This window comes from Solanum tuberosum, unplaced genomic scaffold (genome assembly GCF_000226075.1).
Source record: "Solanum tuberosum cultivar DM 1-3 516 R44 unplaced genomic scaffold, SolTub_3.0 scf00050, whole genome shotgun sequence".
Classification (NCBI taxonomy): Eukaryota; Viridiplantae; Streptophyta; class Magnoliopsida; order Solanales; family Solanaceae; genus Solanum; species Solanum tuberosum.
This window is the reverse complement of record NW_006238975.1, coordinates 700,000-710,087: the sequence shown is the minus strand read 5'-3', so window position 1 is coordinate 710,087 and position 10,088 is coordinate 700,000.

The window sequence follows — 10,088 nt, the reverse complement described above, 5'->3', positions numbered from 1 at the left end:
AGATGTGCATTCAAGAGGTATTGAAATTCATGGAGTTTCGGTTTCCATTATTTCAGATAGAAGTGCGCAATTTATCGCACAGTTTTGGAAGTCATTCTAGAAAGGCTTGGGTTCAAAGGTGAACTTAAGTACCGCTCTTATCCTCAGACAGATGGTCAAGCAGAGCACACTATTCTGACTCTAGAAGATATGTTGAGGACCTGTGTGATTGATTTCATAGGTAATTGAGATGATCATCTACCTCTCATTGAGTTTGCGTACAACAATAGTTACCACTCTAGCATCCAGATGGCTCCTTATGAAGATCTTTTTGGGTGGCAATGCAGATCTCCTATTGGATGGTTTAAAGTTGGTGAATCTGGGTTGATAGGACCAGACATAGTTCATCAAGTTATGGAGAAAGTGAAAGTTATTCAAGAAAGGTTGAAAACAGCGCAGAGTCGTCAGAAATCCTACACTGATGTTTGGAAGAGGGAGTTAGAGTTTGAAGTAGACGATTGGGTATACTTGAAAGTTTCACCCATGAAGGGTGTTACGAGATTTGGTAAGAAGGGGAATCTTAGTCCCCGGTATATTGGCCCTTACAGAATATCCAAAACGATTGGTAATGTAACTTATGAGTTGGAGCTACCACAAGAGTTAGTAGCAGTCCATCTGGTATTTCATATTTCCATATTGAAGAAGTTCATGGGAGATCCTTCACTTATCATACCTACTGAAGATATTGGTATTAAGGATAGCTTGTCTTATGAGGATATTCTTGTTCAGATTCTAGACTGCCAAGTTCGCAAGTTGAGGACCAAGGAAGTAGCATCAGTCAAAGTTATTTTGAGAAATCAGTTTGTTGAGGAAACTACTTGGGAAGCTGAGGAAGATATGAAGAATAGATACCCACAACTCTTCGAATCCGAAGAAGTTCCAAATTAATGTACTATCCTTTCTTGGCATTTATTTTAAGTTGGTATGTTGTATTTACACTTTTGGTTGTTGAGTGTTTGAGTTAGATGATAAATGTTACACCTTAGCCTACTAAGAGTAATCTCATTCGAGGACGAATTTTCCCAAGGGGGAGATATTGTAACACCTTGTTATTTGAAAGAATTAGAAATAACTAGAATTAGAAAGAAACCGTTTTTGGAAATAATCAAATTTGGAAAGTTTGACAAAGTTAAGCTAAGTATGAGTTTTGCGTCAAATTCAGACGACCATAACTCCTAGCTCAAGATGTATTAGGTGTGATACAAGATACCGTAGGAAAGATCTTTGAATTATGTTTCCAACGCGCCGAGTTCGCTCAATTTCGAGTTGGTATGAGTGAGATATGCCCATTTGAAGTTAGAATGTCTAGATAAGAAAAGTCAAAACCGGATTTTAGAAGGGTATTATGGTCTTTTCATTGCCCAATTAAATAAATTCATTTTTGGTAATTAAGTTGGGGTCTAAACTAATTGGATTCAGTTTACGCTTTATCAAAATAAGTTAAGGTTTTGCTTATGGATTTCGCCAAGGGTTGATCCTTACGAGATATGTGAGACCACATAGCGTTGGGTTCGTTCACCCATGCACCAATCATGATTTAATTCAGCAAAATTATGTTCTTGAAAGTATAGAAATTCAGTTCTTGATGGATTTGGTTGAAGTTTCTATTGGGTTGTTGATTGTTGAATTTGTTGAGGAGTTGTTGATTTAAATTCATGAAATTAGATGTCGGTTTGAGTAGATTCTTGCATATTTTGATTAAGTAGTCCAATGTAAGTGTTTAGGGAAGGAGCCATTCGAATCTAGAGGGTTTAGAGTCAAAAAACGAGTAAGAAAATTTAGGATTTTCTAGGGAATGGGGGTGGGGCACCGCGCCAGTCAAACCGGCCCACATAGTGGTCTGTTGTTTTGGCTCTGGGATGCCAGTGTGCCTAACCCAGCTTCTGTAGTTTTGGGGCTGGGGTCCCGCGCCACTCAGAGTGCCAGGGACGCTAGGTCCCCTTCCCTTTCCCACTTCTTTCCGTACGAGTTCCCTTGTAACTTACCTATGTTTTCTAGTCGATTTCTACACTCTAAGGTACGTCTAAATAACATGAAATTATCCATAACATGAAATCATAAGCCTTGAATCCAGAATTCAATTCAAGAAAAGTTAAGAGTCAAGTCAAGAGAAGTTCATAGAGTTTTCCAAAGGTCTTTTACAAATGTACTCTTAACTTTGTTTTAAGACTTGAGTTTTGAGTTGTTTAAGAGTAAGGGTTGAAGTTCATTTCTTCAAAAGAGTATAAGGGGACTATGTATTGCAAAAGAGTAAAATATTTTCATAGTTAAATAAGAAAGGAAACTGAGATTTCCAAAGGAGCCTTTGAGCTAGTTTTCAGTAAAGAGTAAATGCTTTCACAATTAAGCAAGAGAGGAAACACTGATTTCCAAGAGAGCCTTTGGGGTAGTTTTTGAGTAATTATCTCAAACCACAGAGTTATGTTTTTAAACATATGAGCTAGTATATTTTGGGAGTAGTATTGAGCACCGATATGGGGGAGAGTTCAGATAACTCTCAGCCCCCATAAACCATGTAGTCACCATGGGTAGAAAAGGGTCATACTTTTTAGATGAATCCTTAGTGCTTTTTACCATAGACTAGTGGATTCACTTAATAGTCAAGTTCTATACCCTCGGCAAGGTATAGGACGGCCCTGGCAGCGTAAGGCAAAATGTTGTATCATCACAATAGCTCTTACGTGATGGTTGTCGGTTAGAGAAACTCCCATAGAAGTATTTTGTATTATTATATACACAGAGTTACTTGTATCTTTATATACATCAAGAGATTATATTGTTTTTGCATATATACAGAGTTGCTATTGTATTTCTAAAAACATAGAGTTGTTATCCATGTTTTAAAAGCTTTTCTTTATATTGCATTTATATTTTTGCTTTATATTGAAATGAGTTCAGTTGAGTTGAAACCAGGTTTGTTCTTTCAGTTCTCTTTTGAAGCTTATGTCTTGTTTTATAATTACCCTTGAATGCTTGTACATTCAATGTACTGACACCATTTGGCATGCATCATTGTTATGATGCAGATACAGGTTACCAGGATCAGCATTCAGCGCTTCGTTGATCCAGTTGAGCATTCAGATTCTTGTGGTGAGCCTCCTTTCTTTCCAGAGGATCCCTATTTACAATGCTGTAGTAGTTTTCAGTTATTTGGATGATCAGGGTCTTGTCCCGACATCCCTCATAATTCTAGAGGCTTCATAGACCGTTAGTTAGTTCATTTGTCATTATCTTGTTATTGGCTAAGTTGAATATCATTTAATACATCTAAGTTATCTATTGACCAGTTCAGTTTACTTTTTGAAGTATTTTTATCATGAGTAAGATTTTCGCTGAGTAGTAAGTCAGGCCAAGGTTTCGTTTGGGGCCAGCAATGGTTCTCGAGTGCCAGTCCCGCCCAGAGTGTAGGCTTGGGGCGTGACGCCCACCCCACAAGAAAGGAATAATTTAGCATGATTAGAGCCTGTTCTAGCAAGATGTTGCACTCCAATGTTTCCATACAAGTCAAAACATGATTGATTAACAACAATCCTATCTAATCTCTAGAAAACACATTCTTCATCCACCCTACCATTCCACTAGGTAAAAGTATTTCCTGAAAAATAATATCAAAGAGATCACATGAATGAATATGGATGGCAAAGTCCTTATATTCATGTGGATAAACAGGTAATCCACCAATCTTTTCTTCAACCCGTAGAATCACATTGAAATCACCTCCAACCATCCAAGGCATGGAATACTTATGATTTATTGTTAAAAACATATTGGCAAAGACCTAATCTCTCAAGGCTTGAACATTTAGCATAGACCATAGTAGCTAGAATATGAGTACCATCTTCCGAATTGAGATGTAATGTCAACTACTCCTTTGAGTGTGAAACAATCTCTACTTGAATATGTTGATTAACAAATATCGATATCTTTCCATTTACATTATAATTGACATATTGCATCCCTAATCTTCTTTTGTACCTTTGTATTTGTCTAAAATTTTGAAATGGCTCTATCAAAACAATCATCATAAACTTGTGATGTCTATGAAGAATTTGTACCCTATGAAAGGAATGTTGTGTTCTAACAGACCTAATGTTCCAGAATAGTGATTTATAACTCTTATTTAAAACTAGATTTCACCACCCTCATAATTTGAATTCTTGGAGGCAAAGTAGTAGTTGTCTCTCCTTTCTCCTTGATTTTTGTCACTTTTGATGTCACTCTAGGTGATAGACCAACTACTTTAGTGAGTTGTTGCATGTTTGAGTAATTTTCCTTTTCTTCTCTATCCTCTACCTCTGGCCCCTACTCTGTTATTGTAACTTCTGTGGATGACATTTCAGGCTCCTCATGCAGACAATGATGTGAGACTAACTCATGCAACTTTTCCATTGGATTAGACTTACTAAGAAGAAGCCACTTCCTGAATTGTCTATCCACCCTTATTACAGTTCTTTATTTTTGTGTTTGGAGACTATTTTACTAGTAAGAAGCCACTCCCTAAATTGTTTATCAACCCTTATTACAGCTTCATATGATTGCACATATTCATATTTCCTCTTCTGTTCTTCCTGGTGTTCTTCTTGCACTGGCTTTCTAAATTCAGGGTGAAGCACCCTACATTCAATTTCAGCATGTCGAATATTTCGGAACCATGTCATATTGAATATGAATTTTCTCCACCCTAGACGTTTTATTTTTTGCATTCAACACTTCAAGTTCTACATACTTAGGAAAATCTGCAAGTAAGTCCACCTGCACCTTGACCCTAGCACAGCTAGGTCGAGTCTTATTTATAGTAGTCATGTACAAGTGTAGTGGTTTCCTTATTGTTGAAGCTAATGAAAATATGGATTCCTTAACAAAAAAGGTTGGTTTTAAATCCGGAAAGGAAATCAATGCCATCGCTTCTGTTGTTTCCTCCTCTACATTAAATGTAGCATCACAAATCAAAGGTCTCATCACATTCGAGTAACCATCCTTAGAGAGAATGTACTAATTAGGTTTAGACATCATGTTGATAAAAATCCTCCTGCCTACTAAACCTCATTAATATGTATCTATTCCTTAGTAAACCAATCTTGCAATCTCCTTTTACATAACATTGTTTGGGAATTTGATTACGAAGTTCCTAGATTTCTGGCCATCTATATGAAAATTTACCAACCACCGCATGTTGTAGGTTCTCAATAATAATCATTCTATCCACTTATTCCTCAGTCCCAACCACCCTTGGTAATCCTTTATTGTAACAGAGCTTCTTAAACGAAATTGGGTTCTTTGTTGAGCTATTAGTGCCTATTCCATTATTTGCTTTAAGAATATCAACAAATTGACCTAACATTGGTAAACTCTCCTTACTGATGGTAGGCAAACCTGTAGGATCATTAGGTTTAGGATTAATCAAATTTGAACGTATGAAAGCTTGTAGTGGGAAAGAGCACCCAGGTGACCGTGGTAATGCCGGATCAACACTAGAAGAAGGCTGACCGGCGGCCGTATTAGCCATTCCGGTGATATCAATCAGTACTGGTTAGGGTTTTTTTTATGAGAGAGAAAAGAGGAAAATATATTAAATGACATTTTTGGTTCAAGTTGTTTTATACCAAATAAATTGAAAAAAAAACTATATTATTTTATGCATTATAAAGGATGGAATAACAAAAATTAATAATTTTATCTTTCATAACTAACACATGTATGACATACAAATTTCATCATAATTTATCCATGTATTATTTTCACATATGATGATTACTGCAACTTTTTAATATTTTATAATATGTAGTTTTGTAAAATAAAATAATTATCAACAAATTTAAATTTGTATGTGAAACTTGGCTTGTCATAAATCCTAACGAATCATCAGGATTTATGGAAAAAGTTAACAAATCTTTAAATATGTAATCACAAATTTTAACAGATCACCAAAATTTGAACATAAAATTATGATAAATTGTCATAATTTATTGTGCAAAACTATGGCTGAAAGCTATTTTTGCAAATTTTATTGTCATAGAATCAAGTATTTAATATTAATTGCAAAAATATTATCTACAACAAAACTTATTTTTTATATAGTTACTCGGTCTGTGCTAGCACGGACTCAATTATATATTCCAGTTACCTCTAAATACAATCAATAAAAATTTCCGTCCTATTATTCTTAAATATCAATAATATTTTTGAACGGTAGTAAATTAGGAACACAAGTTTAGGAGGCACAAGATACTTCCATTTTTTTAAAAATAAATTGGGTGTAAGTTCAATTCCTTTATTGATTGGACAGTTTCTATATCTATAAAAAGGTACATTATTTTTTACTTAGATTTTATTTTGGATTTATTTTTAATATGCATTTTTAGCTTTGAAGTGTTCGTAATAAATTAAAATCCTTAACACGCAATATTGAGTTACGAAAACACTATATCCTAACTTCAATCGATTAACAAAAGATTTTTACCTTTTAATTTTCTATTTTACATTTCAAATAATTAGTCTCTTTTTTTCCTCCTTAAGAATTTCATCTTTTTAGTCCCTTGGTAGCTCAAACTCACAATCGTAGAATTTAAAGTGAAGGGTGTTTACCATCCGAGCAACTCTCTTGTCAAATAAATAGTCTTGAAATGTAGACATAGTTAAAACTTTATATTCAGAACTCATACTCCGTCCGTTTAAAAAGGAATGTTCTGCTTTACAAAAAAAATAACCTATTTTCTTTTTTTGGCAACATTTTAATTTCAGTTTTCTACGTAACATGTTTAAGACTTTATATCAATTTAGTCATCTGATAGGTCAAGACTCAAGTTTTATAAAATAAATATTTTACGCGAATGTATTCTTATTTCCGCCAGAATGAAGTGTCAAACACTATATAAAAATTAACTTAAGACACTAAGCTATTATATTTGTTAATAATCAAAATCACAACTCACCATAATTCCAACAAAATCATAATGTTTACATACTCAGCATTGGCATTTGTCAACCACAAGTCTCCACCATCTGCCTTGTCACAACTCATAAAATTGTTGGAAAAAGTAAGAGCAAAAAGCTAAGTGGAAAGAAAAAAAAACAAAGAAATGAAGTCATATGAATGTGACAACAAAAAAAAGGAACAAATGGCTCAACCTTTATTTTCCATGTTTATTGGAACGAGCTTAACCACTAAAAATTTCTAGTAATAGAAAAAATTAGATCAAGAATGAAAAAAAAATTGGCAATTACCCAGTCAATTTTAATTTAGATAATGTGTTTTTAAGTTTGTCTCATAAAAAGTGTTAAATTTCTCAAGTTGGAAAAAAATTAATTTTAAAATTATTATTTTAATAATATTAAAACAATTTTATAGCCACACCAATCACTATTTTCATCAGACCACAAACTTCAAAAAACTTTATTTCTTTCTTAAAATTTTGTGTCAAACTAAACATCATATAAAAAGAGAATCGAACAACTAATCCAAAGAATTAATGGGGTTTAAATAATTTAAAATGGAATGAAATGTGCACATTATCACTTTTTTAATCACTAATCAAGCTTTAATCAGTGTTCCAAAAGTAATTAACTTTTAAACTTTGTACCGTGAAAACATCATTTGAATAATCATTGTTACACCCTATACCTTCTAATACAATGTTTAACTTGTAAATAGCGACAAATTAGTGTGATATCGGGATAATAAAGTTACAAATTGGTAACTATACCTAGGAACCCTCTCATTAAGTCATTTTAAGTGTTAGACTTAAGGTTGAGGCCAAAATGAGACTTTAATGATATTTCAAGTTAAAGTGTTCATTATGGAGGAGTTATTCAAGTGATCATGAGTATGGTAAAATTTTGAAGGAGCATATCTTTCGGGGTGTTAGAAATTTTGGCACCCATAAAAATAAAGGCCTATGAATCTAGTTTTCATCAAAATAAACTGCTTGTCCATATAAAGGAAATTTTGTCACCCCCTCTATATCTTCAAAGCCTATGAGATAGTTTCTATGTTATTTGACAAAGAAATCATGGTACGGTATTCAAAAGCCAAGAGTCTAAGTTTTTTTATTTGTTTGAGATTAGAAAAAGGTTGTATACCTTGAACTCATGGAAAATCCATAAGCTCGTTTACTTATTGCATATTATATTGTGTCCATCATCATTCTTCTTGGTTAACTTTTTATATTAGCACATATGATATTATTTTATGTAATAGATAAGAAGTGTTATTGAAGGGCATCAATGGAATGACGTAAGAGATAAGTAACAAAGAAAGTAAAAATTAAGAGATTAACTATTATCAATTGACAGTTGACGAGAAAATTATACCGTCACTTCAATTTTAGAAATATTTATTTATCTTAATTTAATTATTATATTTTTATATTTAAAAATTAATGATTTTTTAGCTTCTCTTTTTCTTTTTCTGTTTTAAAACACATTCTACAGATTTAAGATATTTTTTTTTGAAATAACGCTCAAATATTATTTTTACTATCGACTTCAATTTGAGTATTACTTAAATAAATTGGTTTGAGTATCTTGAATAATTTGGAATACATATGAAGAAGGTATATGGATCAAAGTTTATTTAAAATTAATTTTTGTATTGTCGATTGAAATAACTAAGAAGAGAAAACATAGTCTGAAGCATTGGAAGCACCTATCCAAAAACTTTTTCATGTTAGAAACAAGACTTGATAAGTTCTGAATAATTTTTTTATGAGATTAATTAATTTAGATTTTAAAAAGAAAAAAAAGGAGCAAAAAGTTACAATTGATGATTGTCTCAAATTGCTTCAATGGTGTTGATGGAGAACAAGGTGAAAATAATCAGGATACTGAAGCGGTGAAAAAATCTTCTTATCTTTGGCAACCATAGAAGAATCCTAAACAAACTCCTATAATTAATTTAGAGTTCAAGTTACTGTTGGGTTTTAAAGGTGTGAACAGGAAATGAAGGGTTGTGACTCTCCTGAAGAGTTGTGACTATCCGAAGGGTTGTGAGCTTTATGAAAGGTTGTGTCCTTTCTAAAGGATTGTGACCGTTTGAAAGGTTATGCCTTTTCCCAAGTGTTGTGACCTTTCTGAAAGATTGTCTTCTTTCTGAAAGGTTGTCTTCTTTCCAAAGGGTTGTGACCTTTACCCTTTGTTGGTTATAAATAGAGAGGTTTTCTCTCATTTTTCTGCATCGAATTCTTCCCTTCTTTTGCACACATTTCTTACAAAACAAAATCGATCGATCGTGTCTCTGTGTGTGATTCGTTGCTGTCATTTTGAGTTCGTTGAAATTATCGAAGTTTGAGGTACCGCTACTTCTTTAATGGTTAATCCGTTTTATCTTGGGAGGAATTAATCTGCAACCTCGGGTACTTGAGGGGATTAAATTTCTTAAGGACACACAGTGGGTTCTGTGGACTCGGATAGTTCTTTGTGTTTTTCTTTTCATCTTTTATTATTTCTGGTTTGCTAATCTGAATACAGGAGATAACTGTTACCATATCATACTCTTTTTTATTATTAGTTAAATATTAATAAAAAGTGAATATATTAAGAGAAATAAGTATTTCTAAAAATGAATTAATGGTGTAATTATTTTTGTCCATTGTCCGTGGATATGATAATTCCTTTGATTACATTTTCTTTAATTCTAAAAAGTTTTAAGCTAATAGATCTGTAGTACTTTTCTCAAGTTAAAAAGGCTATGTGTATCACATCACTGTACGTGTCTTCAGTTAAAGCTCTTAGAAGTAACGTGGTATTTTTGTTACGTAATAAAGAAATAAATTTTCCACAATAAGACTACATGTATACAAATCATACAAATATATACTTAGTAAACTAAAAGTGATTAATTAATTAATATATTAAATTTCTCATAAAGTTGTGACAATTGGCAACAAATGCCATACATGTGTCACTTATCTCCAGAGTCATGATTAGGACGACCAGTGGCAATTTTGTAATTTTAAACATTATTTATGGATAAAAATATATATTTATAATTGTATAATTAATGGTCAAAATAATTTTCTAGAAGAATCCAAATTTCCTTTTCAAGAGTCACA